General features: G+C 53.1%; 1 protein-coding gene across 2 annotated transcripts in view; it reads right to left on the bottom strand.

Moving 5' to 3' along the window:
- Ctif (cap binding complex dependent translation initiation factor) overlaps positions 1-20,615 on the bottom strand; it is a 256,126-nt gene that overhangs the window by 61,648 nt on the left and 173,863 nt on the right. The window lies entirely within an intron of this gene.

Genomic DNA, 20,615 nt, shown 5'->3' with positions numbered 1-20,615 from the left:
ACTTTCTTTCTCTTCTCCTCCCCCTCTTTTCCTCCCACCCTCCCCTACTCTTCTGTTTTTGATACTTAACATAGAACCAATGAGGGCCACAGTTGTTTGTGGCTGGACCCTTCTGCCATCCTTTACAAATACTGAGGACAGAGTGGACCTCGGTCATCTGTCCCCTGCTTGTCCCCCACAGCTGCTCAAAGAGAGCCAGTTAAAAGCACTGCTGTTGTCCTGACATGGGCCCCGCCCCTGTCTCAATGGTTTGGAGGCCTCAAACAAAGTCCCAGCCCCAGGACCCTTATCCAGTCTGCTAGGTGAACCATATGGACGGACTGTGGTCCCCTGCGGGGGCCCAGGCTGAATGAAAGGATAATGGAAGCGACTTTACTGCTGCCAAGAAACTCAGAGGTCGTTCACCCCAAGCTCTAACCCCCACCCCAGGCAGAAAGATTTCCTAGAGTCAGGCTGATGGGAGAAGGGGTGGCAAGGGGCCATGGTGGGAAAGGACGGCCTATAGGCTCTGCTAGGGTGAGACAAGAAAGGATGGCAGCTGGCCCGAGCCGCCTTTTACTTTCAGCGTTCGAGGCATGGATTCTGTAGGCCAGGAATTCTGACATAAGAAAAGACAGTCAACTGCCAGCTAGAATGTTCACCTGTCCCTGGCCGGGGCATGCCCTATCTGGTGTCTGCTCGGCACTGAATGACCGCACAATGACAACAGTAATCCCCCGAACCCCGGCTATTTATTGAGTGTTTACAATGTGCCAGGGCACTGTTTTCATTCCTGTCAGCCATCTGAGAGAGCAGGTGAAGGGCTGTGGCACGGAAAGAACAGGGCACTAGGCTAAAGTCACCAAACCTCTAAGCAGCAGAGTTGAGACCTGAACCTATGCGGGAATGTGGCTTATAGTCCAAGCCCCTTCCCACTGTTCCCTGCTGGGCTCAGAGAGTCCTGGGGCTACCTGAAGCAGAGGCAAATGGCCCTCTGTTCTTCCAGGGTAGGGGATCAATTCTGTCTTGAGAGTTAAGCTGCAGGGGAGGCTTTTCTGCCAGGGACTGTCCTTTGTCCCCTTCAGTTCCTTGCCCTCCTTGTGGTTCCTCACTCGCAAAGAACTGAACGCACATGGTGGGGTATGCACAGGTGTACCCCACCCCGCACGGACGGAAGGCTGATGTGTTTGGGGCCATGTGGAAGGGACTCTGGGGGACCTTAGACAACCAATTCCGGGCTCTGCATTCTCACTCCCAAGTCCTAGTGTGGTTGTCATTTAGACTGACCTGCATAAAAGTCCCGAGGAGAGGGTTTGTTCACGTGCACAGGAGTGGGCTATCACTCGGCCCAGGAGACCTGCCGCTCAGAATGCTGTGCCCAAGCTGGAAACCCCCAGGTGCTCCTCTTTGGCTTCTCACCTTCAACCAGAGTCTGTCTCTCCTGGGCTCTACTGTCATTGTCCACATGGAGGCTCCGCATGCCTATCCTGGCTCTTTCAGGTTCCCTCTGGGAACATGGTCTGTGCAGAGCAGGCAGTGACCCCCAGCTAGCCCTCCATCCTGTTGCAGAGAGCGCCCTGCGAATGCCAGTCAGGAATCATCGTCCTTTTCCTTACCAACGCTTTGCAGTGGTCACGGACCCATCGGTCTGCTTCTTGCTCCTGGGTAGGGCAAATGGCCCTTCCAACCTGGCTCCAGCCCCTTCCTCCGCCTGGCCACCTCTGTCCCTGTGCACACTGTGCTGAGGAACAGTCATGGTTCTGTCTTGCTTCACCTCTGCTCAGTTGCTGGCCTGATCCATATTCTTTGTACCCTTCTTTATTTGGTGCCAACCACCAGCTACCCTTCGTCTGAGCACCCGCCTCGGATGAATCTATCTCGTCTCTATGAGATCCTCAGAGTATTCCAGCATGCCTCTGTGATCCCTCTCAGTGGCCAAGCTTGTCTTTCTGTATCCCCACTACAGTGATAAGGCCACAGGAGTAGCAGAGGATCTTTTCTCTTTGTTGCTAGAATGCCACCTGCCACATGGTGGTGCTGACCTGATAAATGGGCACAGCTCTGTATGGACATCCGTATGCCCACCAAGCAACGTGAGCCTGAACGTGAATATGAAAGGGTATGGAAGTGAGCGGTGATGAGATGCTCTGAGGTCACCATGTCATGTGCCCTGAAAAGCGGTCTGGATAGCATCTTGTACTGTATACATGGTGGCAGCATGCAGCCTGCAGTAGTGATGCTGAATCTCAAGTCACATGGTGAGAGAAGAGGGGTGGGGTTGGACGGACATCCCAGCTGTGAAGCGGAAGTAAGTACTAGACTGGGGCACACGACCTTGGGTTTGAGGATCCCGACAGTAGCACCCCAGGCTGCATCCTGCCCTCAGCAAATCCTTTACTTCTGGGCCTGCTCAGTGCCCAGGCTATCTGAGTACTGGCAAACTGCCGTCCTGGGAACCAGAGTCCCAGGCTCTATAATTTCTTGGACTGATAGACTGAGAGTTGCCAACACTTTATTTTACTAAGAATGTCTTTTTTTTTTTTTTTTTTAAAGTGCCCATCCATCACTTCATAAAAGAAAGGGAAGTTTAGTGCCAAGACAGAAGGAGGCCCATAGTCTCAGAGCAAGGGCCAGCCCTTCCCAGACAGAGTGATGGGCGAGCCTCTGGACACTTCTCCACTGCTGCAGGGTCAGAACAGCTTTGGTCCAGATGCCGACTTGTGGAAAGTCCTCTGCTCAGGTCCCCTCAGCCGCCCCTGCTTGTGCGGCCTAAGTGGTACTCTGTATTTATCAAGCCTGCTTTTGTGGGCCCCGTGCAGAGAAAAGAACACTGTTCACTAAGGGCTTAGAACTCAAGACAGGTAGCTGGCCATAGGGTATAAAAAAAGTAAAAAAAGTAACCTAGAGTGTGCCAACTAGGCAAAGCTTCTGGTTCCGCTTCTGTCCACTGGCCTTCTAAGTCTGGGGCTGCAGTCATAGATTCCTCCTCGAAATACCAGCCTCATTTGTAAGGCACAGGGGACCAAGTGGCCGCCAGATCAGCTCAGCTTGGAGGATCAGGAGGAGCTCCTGAGCCAGGCTGAGCTGCCCTTTTATGCCGTATCAGCTGCGGCTCTGAAGCCGGGACATCTGACCCATGGTCCTACAGATGCCCTCAGGGACAGCATCTGGGCCAGGGAAGGACAAGCTGCTAGGAGGCCCCTGGGGTAGGTGGCATTCATGCTACCCCACCCCCACCCCCCACGCTGCATGCTTTAAATAGCTCAGCTTCTCTCAGACTCACAGACTCAGTCTTGCCACCCCTGCCAGCTCCTTCTGAGTTTCCACATCATTTGGCTGGTTTCCAGGTCGGGGATATGGGGGAGCGAGAAGGTGACCTGGCTTCCTTGGGCAGTTGCGGCTTAAGAGAAGAAGGCAAGGGGCTTCCCCACATTTCTGACTAGCTGTCCCAGGCAAGGCTGCTATGGGCGAGGGTCTTCGATTAGCTCTCTCATCTCCCTGGAGAAGTCCATGCCTGACACAGGCCATCTGTCCCTTGACTCAGCGAGCTGGGAATGAACCTCCCACCCAGGAGTGAGTCCTTCCTGCCAGGCTCCTTACCTTCTCAGACTCTCAGTGGCTCCAGGAACCTTTGGGTCCTTATCCCATACTCCCTCCTTTACCTCCCATGGCAAGGTGCTCTGACCAAGCAGTACAGGGCAGACTCATCATTTTGCCTCTTTGCATGTGGCACTCTATAGTTTGCAAACTATTTTCACAGGTTTATTTTTCATAAGAAATTCCCAATCGCCCTGCGGGCAATGCAGGGGAAGACAGAAATAATCCCCATTTTATAGGCGAGGAGACTGAGACAGCCAGAAATATTAGGGGAAGTATTCGAGTTCATTTGTCAAATGGGTGGCTCAATCAAGCTGAAAGCTGCGCCTTTGTACTGTTTCCTCTGAACTAAGGACACTGCCCCCCGCCTTCTACTCTTTGACCAAGGGAGGGAGGGGAGACTAGCACAAGACACGGGGAGAAGGCCAGGGACACGTGTCCTCTCTCCCAGGCCCTGAACCCTGCTGCTGGCTCCATGGGTCACTTTCACAACCCAGAACAAAAATCTCACTAGATACGGCCTCAGACCGCCTGGCTCCAGTCGCCCTCGCCGGCAGACGCAGACGCACACAGACACACAGAGAACACGCTGTTATCTCTCCGCTCCAGCCGGTTTCCTCCACTTCTCAAACAGCAGATTTCTTCCAGCCTGGCTGCCTCCCCTGGTCACCACCCACAGCTACTGGCCCCTGGGGACCGGCCAAGGCCCCCGCACCCTCTCTGCCCTAGACTGTGACGCCGAGTCCCTGCTAATCAGATGGTCGCCTCTGCCCTCCCAGCCATTGCCCCCAGAGTTCCCTGGAAATGTCCCTTCTGCCTGGCCCAGCCCCCTGCGGAGCTGCAAGCTTTGTCTGCACACACAGCTGACTTGTGTTTGCAGGGACAGACAGGGGCTGGCGCTGGGGCCTGAGCCAGCAGGAGCTAGGAGGGTAGAGCAGATGGAGAAAACACAAAGTCCAGAGAACAAACTTTTGCAAGTGAGCCCTTTAGGGTCACGGGGGAGACTGACAGAAAGAGGAGCCCTGTGATGGCCTTTAGTGACTGCCCACCCCGGCACATTTTTTGGGTGCGTGGCTTTCTGAGATCTAAGTGGAGGAAAACTGCCAGCCAGAGAAGGAGTGGGATGAGAGAGGGAGCGGGAGCGTGGAAGGGATGGATGCATTTCCCTCCTTCCTTAGGTCCTTCCTGACTACTCTGTCCCTCGCCACGCATAGGGTGCTCAATAGATGCTTGTTAAACTGAGCTGGCCTCTGGCCAGCTTGTCCCTCTGGGACTTTTCTGTCAACTAGCTCCCACCGTCAGGCTGCTCGGGCTGGGGGAGGAAGCATGGGGAGCCGGCAGCAAGCCCCACACCACCGTATCTGTGAATGTTCAAGTACCCGGCACGAAAACTTCCCCTTTATCAGGCGGAGGAGCCAAGGTGTCTGCGCTGGCCTGCCAAGTTTGCAGGGAGAAGATACACGCTAACAAGCTGAGGCTACAGAGGTGTGTGTGTGGAACGTGCAGTATTGAATGTCCCTCGCCCTCCACGGAGCCCCTTCTGATCTTTCCAGTTTTGAGTCCTGAGCCACTTAACCCCGTTCTGAAATGTGGCCACAGCCACTGAAATGGATGGGGTCATGACAAATCACATAGCAATGGGGGCTGTTTAAAAATAAAAGGCATAGCCACAGCAGCCGAGAACGCTTTGGACAAGGCAGCTCTTTGTCTGGGCAACTCAGGCTGCTTGTGTGAATATCCCATGGCCCTCAATCATTAAAAGTACACAGTATTCACTGTCGTCTGTCTGTCTGTCTGCCTGTAGCTCTTCTTACAGCATAGGCTTAGCCTCGTGGGTTTGGGAGTAAAGAGGAAGACACAGTTAAAGGTATGTGTACAGGCAACAAAGGGTACACCACCATCTGACACATGACCTGCTTCCTCAGGGCTTCTGCAGGAGACCTGGCCTTCCTGGACCATGCAGCAGGCTGCTCAAAGACAAATGGGCATCCATGCTACCTGCAAACCCCTGCCACCCAGAACTACAGCCTCCAGTCCCCCAAACAAACCAAACCGTTTCTGTTTCCTGCCTTCATAAATCATATGGACCATGGACCATAGAAAGAAGAGAACGGGGAAGCCCGGGCAGGTCAGCTTGCTACCTGTTCATAGCTAGAGAGGGATCCTTCAACCCCACACAGTCCCCATAGTCTTAGGTCTCAGGATGGCAGCGGGACAGCACATGGGCACTCTTTAGTTTGGGGGAGGAGGTTCTGAATGTCGCTCTCAACGAGAAACACCTGCCTTCTGCCTGTACCTGGCCTCCCTGGGCCTCACTGATCCCTAAGCGTGTTTCTGGCCGAGGGTACCCTAAGAAGGCAGGGTGTAGTTCCTAGTGTATCTACTAGCCGTAGACTCTGCTTATTTCCCAGGTGTCCTGGGGGTTCCTTTCCCCTCTGTAATGCAGGTGCTTAGGATAGGGCTCTTCATCACCATGCTGACATACGCATGGTTCAAATCGCCTCTGCCAAATGAGGCCCAGGAGGGAGAGCAGTTTGCCCTGGACCGTATGGGTAAGAAGGGGCAGTGTGAGCTCTGGCTCTATACCAGTGGCCGGCAGGTTCTATAAACAGCAGATGCTTGGATCTGAACAGCTACGGGGTCTGCAAAGCAACTTTATTCATTTTACTGCCTGCTGTGACGCTCACAGGCACTTCGTCTACTTTAGGACTAACCAACTGGGCTGCTGAAGAACTCCAGGGAGGATCTCGCTAGAAGGTTCCACATCACATAGTCATCAAACAGAGGCCCTGGCACAAACTGGTGGCATTAAAAAGCAGGAGTCTGCCAGCTGCCCATCCCTAGGGACCTAAGGCCCCTTGGTTCCGTGGTTCAGGAATGTGTGCGGGAAGGCAGTGCTGGCTAGGGCTCCCTAGGGTGGCCTGGCAAGAGCGGAGCCTCGGGCAGGGAGCTTCTGCTCTAGAAGAATCCCCCCAGGGACTCCCTTCTCTGTTCCTCCTCAAGGTGGGGAGGCCTAGGAGGCTGCAGCCTGTCTTATCCCATGGTCCCAGCCTGTTCTTCATCTCTGAGATTCCTGTCCACTTCTGTCACAGTGGGGGAGGACTCCTGCCAGCCAGGCCTGTCCTCACACCTCCTCCCGCTGTCTGGGGAGAACGGTTAGTGCTAGACAAACCAAGCTGTCCTCGCTAGAAATACGCAGCCTCCAGGGGTTGAGCTCATTAGTGCTTTGGACCCCTAGGGCAGCTGGGCTCCCTAGGCACCATGTTATCTCTGCATAAATACTGTCCCTGAGGAGCCAGGACCCTTCTTCACTCTCTATCTACCTGCCACCTCTGTGACCTGCCTGTCGCTTCCAGGAACCGTATGTAGAAATGGGATGCTAGCCTGCTCTGGAGGCTCCCAGGAGGCCCTTTATGGAGGTTCTGGCCCACTCCCCAGTCTCAAGTTTCTTGACAGACTGGATGCCAGAGTCACCTTCACACAGTTTAAACCCTTGTGGGACAACCTCTCTGGGTGCCCAAGTGCTGGGGCTGACCGCAGGCAGGTGAGGCCCGCCTGGTGTGCTGGTGCCCCCTGCAGGCTGTTCTGTTTACCCGGGGCTGCTGCCAAAGGAAGTGTGGGCAAAGCAGGCCAGACAGGGTGGGTGTGTGGGGAAAGGAATGGAAGTATGGAGCCAGCCAGGGCTGCAGACCTGCCCAGGTGGGGGTTGTAGGGATAGCGTCTAGTCTCCACCCGCTCAGTAGTGTGTAGGCTTTGGAATAAGCTCGAAGAGGCCTTTGAAAAGGATTTCTAACCCCCTTACTTTATGGTAAAGAAACCTCCAGAAGGGTGCAAGAACGGGCTGAGGCTGTGATACTTCAGAAAGGCGAGCATACTCAGAACCTCACCTTCTGCAGTTCAGGGTGCCTCCTCCAGGGCCAACCTTTTAACCCTGGCTCCTGGTAGTCAGTCTGTCAAGTGCATCCCGAGGACAATCTGTCTTCCCTTCCCGTCGCCAGTGTATTTCTGAGGCTATCCCACCTTTGACCTCCAATTGACCTTCACACGGTCCAGGCACTAGGGGGTGAGCAGTGGTCAGAAGGGCCCGATACCCATGACCAGACGTCATCCAGGCTTTCGTTTTCCTCATGGGTACACTTAGGCTGGCAGGGGCAGCTAGGCAAGGGGCTGGCTCCAGACTTCCAGTCTCCCCAGGATCCCTCTGGGGAGCACAGAAGCTATGCGCCGGGGCTGGGGAGGGGCTTCTCCACAGGAGGCAAGGCCAGCCTCCTAGTCAACCTCTGTAGGCAGGATAATGCCAGACTCGATGCCACCTGCTGAGTGAAGACCTGGGGTTTGGACTCTTCCCCTGAGTCTGGCCTGGGTTTTAGATGAGCACCCTGCCCTGACTACCCCCCCCCACTCCCCCCCACCCCCCCACTGCCTGAGTCCCGAGGCTGGCAGGAAGCTTACAACTCTTGAGGTAGAAGTCTGAGTTTTGGATTAAATGCAGCCTTGGCCTGAACTCGTGGGAAGCTGGCGCCAGCAGGATGAACAGGCCAGTGTGGTTACTCTGCCCAGGGTCATGGCCTGGCTGGGCAGCGTCCCTCTGGGCTGGACACACCTCCCCCCACTGGCCCTACTCCCAAAGGCTCCTCCACATGCCAGTCTGAACTTTGGCCCTAGTCTCTTACCTCTCTTTGGGGCCACCTCCTCCAGGGAGCCTCTTCCTCCTACAACTTACAGGCCTGATCCTACCTCTGACTTTCACACGGACTGCTCTGAGCAACTGGTAGAGAACGATTATCCCCTCCCCTCAGGCCAGTTTAACAGTACAGAGCTCAGGACTCCAGTTGGGCCTCTACGCTTAGCCGCCCCCCCCCCACTAGAGCTGTCTCTGTGGTGAATGAACCCCAAATCTCAGTGTGTATGTGGGCCTGGGCTGTGAAAGGCTGGATCTCCTCCTCCAGGAAGACAGGAAGATGCGTTAGGGAATTTTTAGAATTCTCATCTGCAGGGGCCAGTGTTCAGAGAGCACACACAGAATGGCAGGGCATTGAGTGAACTGTCCCCCACAGTGGCTGGTACAGGAAGCAGGGCTGTGAGGCAGGCAATCAGATCTCAACTGACCGAAGAGTTAACTGGATAGTTAGCGGACTGCAGGGTCTGATGGGACCACACTGGGGTCAGGGGACGCTGGCTGGCGCCTGGCTGCTCCAGCCGTTTATTTGGGTAGTAAGTAGGTCGTTAGAGCGAAGTGTCTATGGTTCAGCAGGCTGACTTCAAAGGACTCTGCTTCTAATCCCACTTTATTCCTCCAGTCAGACTGGTTTCATTTTGATTTGAGCCAGGGTCCGACTATGCAGTCCAGGCTAACCTCAGATCCAACAACCCCTGCCCCCTGCCTCAGCCTCCTAAATTCTGGTAGGACGTGTACCACCATGGCTGGCTAGATTGTTTGTTAAACTCCCCGAGTGACATGGTGACCGATGTCTAGCAGAACACACGGCAGGTATGAATTCTGGGTGCACAGTGCCAATGAACCTGGGAGTACTCAACACGCTTATTCGATGAGTGTCTGGGAACTTGTGCTGGAGTGGGGTCATCTCCAAAGGCTACCCAAGCTGCTTGTTCCTATTGTATTAGCCTTGCTTAGCTGATGAGAACATGGTATTGTGGTGTGGGGCTTGCAGACCCTTTCTTCACAATATGCCTGGTCCCAGCTGGGCCCTGTCAAGATAGTGATCACTTGGGGGACATGGGTGACCATCCCAGGAGGGCACTGTTTTTACCTGAACATATCTGTCCCAATGCTTCAGACGGGCTTGTTTGAAACGCATCACTTACTCTCTTACTTGGGGCTTGTTTTGAGGATCCAGAGGGCATGGCATTCCCTGTAGGTGGCTCCCTGTCTCTAATGGGACACTCATCTTTCTCTGGAGACCAGCTAGAATCATGAAATGTGTGTGTGTGTGGGGGGGGGGGCGGGGTACAGTAAGGCCCTTGCCTGTTTCTCTCTAAAGGTTCTGAACTCCTGTTCCAGTTCTGGTCCACTGGAAAGCATTTTAAACTCAAGGGTTAGGTGCAAGGGCTAGGGGCCTGGAGGTGTGCAAGAGCCTTCACCTTAACCTTGACTTCCCAGGGCTTGATTGGTACAACAGGTCCCTGTGTCTGTGGGCCGGCTTCTTGGTGGCATGTTACCTTCTCTCCAGGGCAGAGGGGCGACCCAGCAGGTGAGTCCATGTTGGAGAAAACATCACAGGATTGCTCACCTAGTGCTGTTTGGGTGGGAGTCACGGAGGCAGAGATGATGCATACCCCACACGGTGTCCTTGTATCTACTATGCCCTTGACTTTCTGGTAGCCTTCTTTAGGGAGCTGGGCTAGCTTTTGCCTCCGCAAAGGGGCCCTCATTTATCTAGGGCACAGGACCTGGCTGCCTGCACACAGTGAGCACAGATACTCTTTTGTACACTGAGTTGGGGGCCTATGTGGCATTTCTGCCTGTGTGGCATTCTTGCTTGCTATGCAAAAAGTTATCCTGTCTGTCTGTCCGTCTGACTCCCCTCTCCTCTCCATCCCACTCTTGCCCACTCACTTGCTGATTAGGGCTGTAGCCAGAGTTACTGAGTCTCCCTGGTCACCTCCCACAGCTGGTCAGAAGGCTGTAAGCTTTAAGTCCCCTCGAGAACGCAGGCTATGTGCCCTTGGCTAGGGAAGCCTATTTATATGGGGCTTCACAGACTTTGACATGATTAGTCAGTCTATCCTTCTAGAAGCTCTCAGGGCCCACTGGGGCTCTTGCCGAGGGACAGGGGACAGATCTATATTTCTGGCCCTGGTCAGCTGTCTACACAGTGCATAATTCCAGTGTCTAGCTTCTGGGAATGAAACACTACCATTCTACATGCCAGGGCCAAGCATTGGGCTCCCAAGAGACTTGGGAGTAAAGTCTGCATGAAGTTTAGATTTTGGCAGGGTGAGTGCCAATCTTTGCATACTTCCTTCACAGGCAATACCATGGCTCCTCAAAACCCCTAGCGTAGAGCTGGCAAGATGGCTCAGTAGGTAAAGGTGATTGCGGCCAAAGCTGATAACCTAAGGTCAATCCCCAGGACCCACATAGGAGGAGAGAACTAACTGTTAAAGCTATCCTCTGACCTTCACAATCACACTATGGCATGCATAGATACAACACACATACACACACAATCACAGATGCAACATTTATATGCATGCATGCGCAAATACAACATATATACACACATACACAGATACTACACACATACACTTGCATACACAGATACAACATATACACACACAACCACAGATATGACATATATAGATATATACACAAATGCACAGATGCAACATACATACACAAGCATGCACAGATACAACATATGTACACACACATGCACAGATACTACACACATACACTTGCATACACAGATACAACACATACACACACACATGCACAAATACTACACACATACACTTGCATGCACGCACACACGAAATACTCTTTCTCTCTAAATGTAATACAAATTATTTTTATCAAACAAACAACACAGTAAGATCTCTAACGTAGGTTGCCTAGAAGCATAATAACTTATAACTATCCATTACATCTCCATTAACTCCCAGGGCTCCTGGTTTCTTATCTATATGAGTGAGCTGAACTGGATAATCTATATTGAACCTTCAGGTTTATACTAGTCTGTGGGGTTTTAAAACAAATTCTGCAACTGTACAGCCCAAGAGCCCACATTGGCTCCCTAGGTACACTAGTTTAAACCCTTTGCCTCTCCAGTCTCTAGCTGGACCATCTTACAGACTCCATCCAGTTCCCAGCTCGACGCCAGGTAACAAGTACCTTCACTCTCCCTTAACTCATGTAATTTCTTTGCATCTCGATTCATTACATTTCCTCCATTAAAAATGCACAGAAAACCATTTGGCAGCTCCTCAAAAAGTTAAACATAAAATTTCTATATGATCCAGTAACTCTACCGTTAGAGATGGACACCCGCAAGAATCAAATCAGGGATTCTGGAGCTTGTACATCCATGCTCATAGCAACACTAATCACAGAAGTCGAAAGGAAACACCCCAAGTGTCCATTCGATAGAGGAACAAAATATGGTATATACATACAATGGAATACTATTTAGCCACGAAAAGGAGAAAATCTGACACAAGCTCTCACACGAATGAAGTCTTACGACCATTACACTACATGAAATAAGAGAAATTCAGAAAGAGGAGAAATATGGTATGTATGATTCCATGTGTGTGTGGTGTGAGTGAGGAATCCCTGGAGGCAGGAGAGAGGCAGAGGTCAGTGGGCTGGGGAGCGCCTGTTTGGTGAGAATAGAACTTAGGTTTGGGAGGTTGCTTGGCACTGTGGGTGCCTTGGTGCTGCTGAGTTGGTACCTTAGAAATGGTTCAAGTGGTTGATTTTAGTTGCCTGTGACCATCATTTTAAAAAATGCTGAAAGATAACTATATAGGGTGTTTTTTCTTTCCTCTCCTCTTTAAAAGCATGCCATCCTGTTGGCTTTGAGTTGCTTGGTCCCTTGACCAGAGTTCTCACTCAGGGCTCAGCTGCATCCTTAACTCTTCAAGTTCTTTCAGTCTCCATGGGTCTGACACAGGTGGGACCCGGAGGAGGGACCCAGAAGAGGGTCTCATAACAGAACAAACTACTGACTTCCTTTTATGAAGAGGCACCCTTCCCTTCAGGGCGCAGCTCTCCCTCTGTGGTGGCTGAGGGTGGCCAAGGAGCGTTGGTGGGTAGCCAGGGGCAGCCTGGGGAGCAGTTACATAACTGTAGGGAGATTTTTTCCACTGGCCAGTTGGTGCCAGCTTTTCCAGTGGTGGCACAGCAGGTAGAGGCGCCCTGTCTGGGGCGGCGGTGCCCAGGCAGGGTTGAGATGCGCTGATCTGGAGTCGCTTAGCATAGCTCAGATTCCCAGTGGCTGCCTCAGGCAGGTGGTGGGAAGGGATCTGCTGTCTCCTGCCTGCCTGGCTGGGTGAAGGAACAACAGCAGGAGGAGGTGCTGGGGGTGAAGTGCCAGCCAGCCAGGGGTGACCCTCTGGGGCCTGGGACACCTGAGCCACCTTCTCCGATAACCCACTTATCTACAGGACCTGCCTGGCAGCCTCAGACAGGGACGCTTCTGGCCAAGTTCTCTCAGGGGATTTAGCCGGGGAAAACAGAGCCGGGGTGGGAGGTGAGGTGAGGGTGTGCAGGGAAGAGAGAAGCGAACACAGCCTGCCAGGAATATGAGTATTAGTGAGATAGTCCCTGAGTAGGGACAGCTTTCTGGGCCCAGGGACTAGGAAAGCAGAACATCATGTGCCCCTCTTCAGTGGCAGGCACCCGAGCACCAGCCACTTGGCCCACCTGAGGCTGCTCTGCCCTACGGGAACAGCAGAACGGTCACAACACACTATAATGTCGCTTGGTGGTAGGGCACGGACAATTCTTTGTCCCCAAGACACAAAGCCTCAAGTCAGCAAGAGCTTAAACAAATCTACTCATTGAAGGAGGCCGGAGGATTGATTGAGAGATCAAGGCCAGATGGGCTACATAGTGAAACCTTGGGTCAGACACAAACAAAACAGAAAAAGAAATGGTTTGACACAGGTGATGTTCTGGCGAGGGGTGGGGTGGGGTGGGGGTTTGGTGGGGTGTGTGTGTGTGTTGGGGGATGTGTGTCTCTGGCTGGGAGACCAGGAAAGCAGAAGAGAAAACTAGTCAACTCCCCAGGCCAATCCTTAAGATCATGGTTTTACAAGCATCCATCACAATCTTATCCCAAACTGAATCTGCAGGGAGGAAGAGATTTGTCTCAGGCCCGAGGCAAAGGGTGATCTATGCCTGGTCATAGTCAGGTCTCCTGCTCTCCAGAAATGGGTGCCCATGGGGTAGCTGTCACTGTGGGCCTAGATCCGGGCTGAGGGTAGTGGCTACACACTCAATCAGTCAATACCAAAGCCCAGAGTGGCTTTTCCAGGGCGGAAACTAGGTGCAAAATGGATCTGAAGATCAGGCAGTGGGTATCCCCACCACAGTACTGGGCTCCCAGGGGCTCAGGTCTGGCTCCAGAGCAGAAATGCTGCATAGAGACCCGGGACTCAGAAGGCGGCTGTTTGTTCCAGTGGCCTAGTTCTGCTTGGTTTGAGACGGGGTGCTGCCTTGCTGTCCAGGCTGGCTTAGACCTTATTACACAGCTCAGGCTGCTCTCGCAAACGCACACCCCTCCCGCTTCCGTCTTCCAAAGGCTGAGACTGTCAGTACTTGCCACCAAGCCTAGTGTCAAATCACCAGTTGCTCTGTCCTACTGAGCACCCCAGAGTTCCAGAGCCTCTCAGTGCCCCAAGAAGCCACCTTGTCCTCATTCTACCCCCTCCACTCAACAGTCAGAGAGATCTGGCCTAAATACTGACCTCGCTCCTGGAATGAATACTCGAGACCTGGTTGGTACCCCTGACTGTTTTTAACAGAGGCAAGAGTACTAGATAGTCTATAATGAAATGGCGCATATACCAGGCCTACCTTAGCATGCAGCAGGCGCTCAATAAAGTTGGGAGGAGACAAACGTGATGGGGGGAAAAGCAGATAAAATCTACTCACTCCCCACTAGAGGACAGACAAGGCGCCTGCAGCAAGGTACATGGCTCTGACCTGCTCTGGCTCCAGCATGGCTAAGGGCTGGGTGTGGAGACAGGCATCAGCTCCCCCAGTCAGGGCCCTAGCCCGCCACAGACTGCAGAGTTCCAAGCTCCTGTGACCACCCGTCTCTTGGGACACATGAGGCAAGCTTGCTGTGGGCTGCCAATGAGTGTACCAGTTCTGCATGCCCCTCCCTACGCTTGGCATTCTAGAGTGGGCAGACTACTTCTGAGGGTTCTCAGAGGCCAGGCCTTTGAGAAAACGAGACCCTCTGTGGGCCTAGGGAATCACCCTCTGTGGTCTGCCTGTGGGGAAGGGTTGGCACCGTCTGCTAGCCCCATCCTGTCCCTGCTGGCTCCAACAGCCTCGGAGGGGAGCGTGTGTGGTGATGGTCCAAGGCTCCTGCTCCAGCTTTGGAACGCTCAGAACAATGCAATCCTCTCCTGGGCATGCCCAGTCGAGCCAACATTAAAATTAGTTTACATGCTTAGAGTGCACATGGACTCAGTTGTGGGTGTGGCACCAAGCAGGGAGGGAGGCAGAGACAGAGTGTAAGGTGGTGGCATGGACTGGGTTGGAAAAGAGCATTCTTTTGGGCAGCCTTGGCTCAACCAAGTCTGATGGGACAGGGGCAATCCTGCTCTTCCCTAGGACTTTGCAGTCCCCATAGATGGCTCCCAACCCTTGCCCTGCTTGGGATGTGGGATGGGAATAGGAGCCCAAACAGCTACTTCAGAGCCGAGATATTGCTAAACCATTTCCTATGTGTGTGCATGTGCATTTGTGTGTGTGTGTGTGTGTGTGTGTGTGTGTGTGTGTGCCTGTGTGTAGGGGGGACCCACCTGGGAATCACACAGGAATGGGCTTCTGCCCCAAGGAGCACTGGGGCCCCAAACCCAATGCTCCATCACTTTCTGGGCAGTGAGACATTTACTGAGCATCTGCCGTGGACCAGTCATGAAGCCAGGAGCTGGAGAAGAATAACTCAGCCAGGGCTCTTGCCCTTGAGAAGTCCTCAGCTCAGAACTGCTTACCTCCAGAACCATAGGCAGCCCTGCCCTTTCTTCTGTAGGATATAAGGCTTGCAAACACTGGACTTAGGATGCAAGGAATGTTTTACATTTCCAGAAACCAAGAGAGCCGGAGGCCAGGAGAGCTTTCTCTGACAATCGGTTGAAGGAACGGCCTGGTTCCTCCACCCAAGCCTGTGACTTGGGCTCAGGACAGGGGTGGTGGACTCAGAGAAGCAGGGTAGGAGTAGGGTCCACACATACTTCTAAGGGGGTGTGACGGTGAACAAATATCTTTGGGGCATAAGGCAGTAGTTTGACTTCTTGGTAAGAGCAGCCAGATCAGAGGACCCCAGCCCCCAATCTTTACAGAACTGAAGACATTCCCAGACACCTCACAGAAGCACCATCCACCTGAGCCTGTCTGTGTCTCAGGCCAAACACAATGCTGAACCGTGACCGGTCCAGAAACTCTGAGTGTCCATTCTCTAGCTTGAGATCAGCTTTTTAAAAGGCTATATTCTAGAAGGTACCAGTGGAGAGCAATTTATTTTGAAATCTGGCCAAGTGCCAAACTCTGATCTTGCGTTGTCTTTGCACAACAACCCCGCTGTGTTTATAACTTGGTCCCGATGAAGAGGGTTTCTTTTCTCCCCTTTTCAAAAGAAGGTATCACATCCTTCTGTTAGATGTGTTGTTGGCAACGGTTGCTAGGGAGAGCGGGGTTCAGTTACAGGCCCACTGATGCCTGCTCTAATAATACTTCTCTCTGCATAGCTCAGATGCAGACACCTCTTGGCTAAACAGGGCACACACATTTCAACAGAGAAAGGCTTGAACTTGCACTGCCCAGCCAGATCTAGGCAAAAGAGCCCTCTCTGAGCTCAAGAGGAAGGCAGAGGGCGGTGACCAGGCAGCACTGGGTGGAGGGGGCTCAGGCCTTTGATTCCTGTCATTCCTAAGGTCCCATAAAAAGAGGCACACTCATTCTTCTTTCCCCATGAAACCCGAGCCCTCATCCTCCCTGGGACTGTACCGCAACTCCCTGATGAGCAGGCACCATGGGAGTTTTCTGGTTGCTTTGGCCCAGGGCAGCCTGCTGCCTCCAAGAAGTGGAAACAATCAATGTGTAGAAGCTGGCTAGCTCGGCACAGGAAGGATCTGGGAGCCTCGTGGGCAGGGCAGAGTCACAGAGGTGGCTGCTGCCAGCTTTATTGGGTGGCCTAGTCAGCTCTGGGGGTGAGAGGGAGGCCCTTCTCCTAAAACACGAACGGCTGAGGCCAAGGGAAAGGAAACAGGAAGCTTCAAGCAGGGAACAGCGGGACCCAGAGGGAAAAGAGGAAAGGGTCTCTCCTCTTTCCAGGATGTGGGAGTCTCAGGATGGCGAGAAACAGTGTGAGAAAGGGTCCCTGGGATGGAGGAGCCCAGCTCCTTCCCAGAAGGGAATCGAGGTTGGAGGTGAAGGCATTCTGTCAGCAGCTAAGCTTTCCCACCACCTAGTCTGAGTCCTCCAGACTGCTCAGCAAAGAGCCCAGCACCTGAGAAGTTAGTTTTTGCCAGTTCACTGTGTGGGAGGCTGGTTGGTAAGTGACAATGGTGGACAGTCCTAGTGTCTCTCGGGTCTTCTTCCTGGCAGTGACACTTACGTCACATGGCCTGATGAGTTCCTTATGGCATGATGTCCAGGTCTGTGCCTAAAGAACTTCATTCAGCTGGTCTGAGGAGGACCCCAGGGCTAAGCCACAGCTCTCTATGTGAGCCGATACACGGTGACTGAGAGCCTCCTTCTGTAGAACCCCTGGGATCTGAAGTGTTGAATTCTCAGGCTGGATACCACACCCCCCCCACCACTACGCTGGACAGCCATGTTGGTAAGGGTCTGTGCCTTGTTTGCCCAGCCATGAAAGTGACCCTATTCTCACAAACTACCCAATGCTTTGCTTCCAAAAAGTGCATCCCTGGACCAACCTGGCAACATCACCACATGCTCAGTAGGAATACAGGCGAAGACTCTAAGTTTGGCACATAATAGATATTTAAGAAATTTCCACTTGATAAATAAATAGACTTTTACTTATGAGTACACTGCTAAGAAAGTGCCCACATCTAAGGAAAAAACTGGAGTGGGTTTAGATATGAGAACGGACTAATTGTGATCTGTGGGACTGGTGATGGGCTCTACAAGAGGTCTATGGGACTCATGAAGGAAATAAGAGTTTCCGGTTTCTTGACAGGGTGATGGAGGGAGTCTATCTGTGAAGGACCTATGACTACCTTCCTACATCCCATTTTCCACTTTGTGGGCACGGGAGCCCAACCTGGCAGGAATCTTGGGCGTCTTCTGCAAGAGCGTTCACCACATTAAAGGCTGCCCCTCTCCCTGCCATGCCAAAGCCGACTCCTGGTGCCAAAGCCCAGACTGGAAGAGCCCTCAGCCAGGAAGGGCCATATCCAGAAACAGCTGCGAGGAGGGGTGTGTACAGGGCACCTCACACCTGGCCCCTTTGCAGTCCATGTCCAAGCTGGGCCACAGAGCCTGTATAGCAGCCATGTCGGACAGTAAGAGGGCCGGCTCGGAGCCTGCCAGACACAACGTCTGGCTTGGGATCCAGAGTCAAGTGGGACTGAGTGGACAGAGATCAGGAGCTCCAGGGAGAAGGAAGGGAGGGAAGGGCCCTGCGGGCAGTGAAGACACTCTCTCTCAGAGGTGTGAAGAGGGTAAGTGGATCGAGTCCCCAGGTCTACCGCTTCTCCTATTAGGCTTCCCAGCTTGGGTGGCAGGTGGTCATGAATTATGCTTCTCAGAAAGGCCTGCTTTAATTGCTACCTCCTTGGATGCAGGAAGGAACAGAGGCCCAAGCAGATAAGCAGGCTTCCTCTCGGCCATGTAATCAGGGATCTATGGGTACCCCAGCACTTCACCTGGTACAGTTAAGATTTTCCTCATAGCTCATAGGGCTTTGGCCAATCATCAGAAGCCCAGGTGTCAAGGCCAAGTCTCTGGTCCCACCTTTGAGGGGTCTCACATTGGCTCACAGGAAGCTGGTGAAGAGGGGGGCCTACAGAAGAACTCAAATGCTCCAGCTAGCCACACGGCCTACTGCCATTACTATGGGTCACTAGGAGGGTGCACCCTTGGAGCTTACAATGTGAGTCTTGTTTGCTTCCTGGGGTTCTGGTTTTGACTGGGAGAGGAGAGAAGGAAGTTTCTGGTGCCTTCCTCTTGCAATAGCCATTTCTCTATGACCATGACCTGCCAGCCCCAGCACTGAGCAGTCAGTCAGACACAGGGGTGCACCCCTGTCTGAGTCTGGGGAAGTAGGGTAATGAAAGCCTGCACGTGTTTATTGCTATGGGTTCTTGTGGTCACGAGATGAAGTTCCTATCTTCCTGTATACACTTAAGCATTCAAAGCCTGAGCTCCAAGGTTGCTGCTTTGTGTCCTTGGACATCCAGTCAGTGCTAGTCGTGTGACAGAACAGGGAGACAGGTGTTGGGGCAGGGAAATGTAGAATGTTGCAGGAACACAGGGTGGGAGACTCTGGCAGATTGCCCAGGGGAGTGCTCTCTGAGGTGGTCCTGGCAAAGGGCTGAGGATTAGGCAGAAGAGTAGAGAATTCCAAAGGAAATTCTAGACAAGATGGGGGAGTTTGCCCACTAGGGTGCAGCCGGAGGCTCAGCTTGGCTGCGGGTGGTGGTGGGGAGCAGAGGGCAGAATGTGAGTTCTCCCGGGACAAGCTGGCCTCTTGGGATGGTCAAAAAGTTTGCTGTCGCTGAGTGACAATGTGAGGGACAGTTTGTGAGGACAGGGGAACCTAAGACTGCTTCACTCGGGGCCAGGTCTGGGCGCAGTAAGAAAAGGGTACAGCTTATGTGGGGTTACTTGTGCCCATTTTGGAGGCCATCTCTGGCAGCATTTTCCGGGGGAAATTGCAGATGCCCTGATTGCTGATGCCTGGATCAGTTTGGGCCTCTGGTTTTCCAGCATTCAGTTCAGGGTTCGGCCACCCGGCTGTGTCCCAGCTCACTTATTCCATGAGGGCTGATTATCTAGGGCACACAATAGGATTTCACTGACTTACACTGCTCTTGCCATGGGCTCTAGAAGGAATAACCTATCTTGGGGTAGCTCCTGCAGCCAGTCATTTTTCCTGGGTGCCACAAAGCCTGTGTGCCTGTCTGCTGTAGGGCCACATGCATGTCTTACAGCTATCAACCATGGTCTAGAACTTGTCTTTTATCCTGACCCTTCTCTGAAAACAACAACAAAATCTCCCAATCAAGCCTGAGGCCAGCCCTGTCCCTGGCTCCCCTGTGCCTGGCGAAGCAGGGCAGACAGGCTTCTCCTGCCTGTTTGTCACTCTCTCCACTCTCCCAGGACATTCCGGCCTGCGAGGAACATGCCGATGTGCAAATCCCTCAGGTAATGCGGGAATTCATCACCAGGGGAGCATGGGCGATCCAGGAATGGCAACCCGATCACAGTTTGAAGCTGGAGAGGAGCTTGAGGCTGGCCAGGGAGGCTCGGGTTGCAGACAGCGAGACACACGCAGAAGAGGACAGGCATGGCCCGGCGCGCCACAGGCAGGTGGGCCAGCAGTCATCGCTCCTCTGCTTTTAGAGACAACAAGACAAGCCATGAACGAGGCGGCCATGTGCCCTGTGTACCTCTGTTGTCTAAGTGCAATTATGAGGGGAGCCTCCTTGACTCTCAGATGTGGCACTGCTTGGGCACCCTGGCGTATGGTCACCCTGCTCGCTGTTTACTGTGGGTGGTCTCTTTAGTTCTGCCACCCTACTTTCCTCCCTCCCAGGGGACTGCTTTACCAGGCGGGCCTATGACACAGTTTGTATCCTAAGTGCTCTGTTGTATAAAGTAATAGGAAAGACATATTTTTTTTCTCATCTAGAATCTCCAAACATGGTATTCCGGCCGGGATGGCTGCTGTGCCATCCTCTGCTGCCATCTCTCTTTGATGTTGCCAGATCTGGGGTCACCAGTTAACTCTTACCATACATAACAGGTAAGGATGGGATGGACTCAGTCTGAGGTCACTTGCTCACACTTATTACACACTTGCCTGTGACACTGGTCTCTGGTGGACACAGCAAGAGGACCGGGAGAAGCTCTCTGGGGGGAAAGGGACATTGAGTGGGAAGGGACCAGGCATCAAGAAAATCTTGGACTGCCATGTTTCCCTTCTACTTTGGATTTCGGCGTATCAGCAGACAGATGTCCTTATCCTGACCCACATATTTGCTCTCCCTGCTATACCATGCTTTTTGGGACTGGGAGGAGGAGGAGGAGGAGGAGGAGGGAGGAGGGAGGAGGAGGAGGAGGGAGGAGGAGAAGGAGGGAGGAGGAGGAG

This window comes from Myodes glareolus, chromosome 13 (assembly GCF_982192425.1).
Source record: "Myodes glareolus chromosome 13, mMyoGla1.1, whole genome shotgun sequence".
Lineage (NCBI taxonomy): Eukaryota > Metazoa > Chordata > Mammalia > Rodentia > Cricetidae > Myodes > Myodes glareolus.
This window is presented reverse-complemented; position numbering and strand designations above follow the sequence as displayed.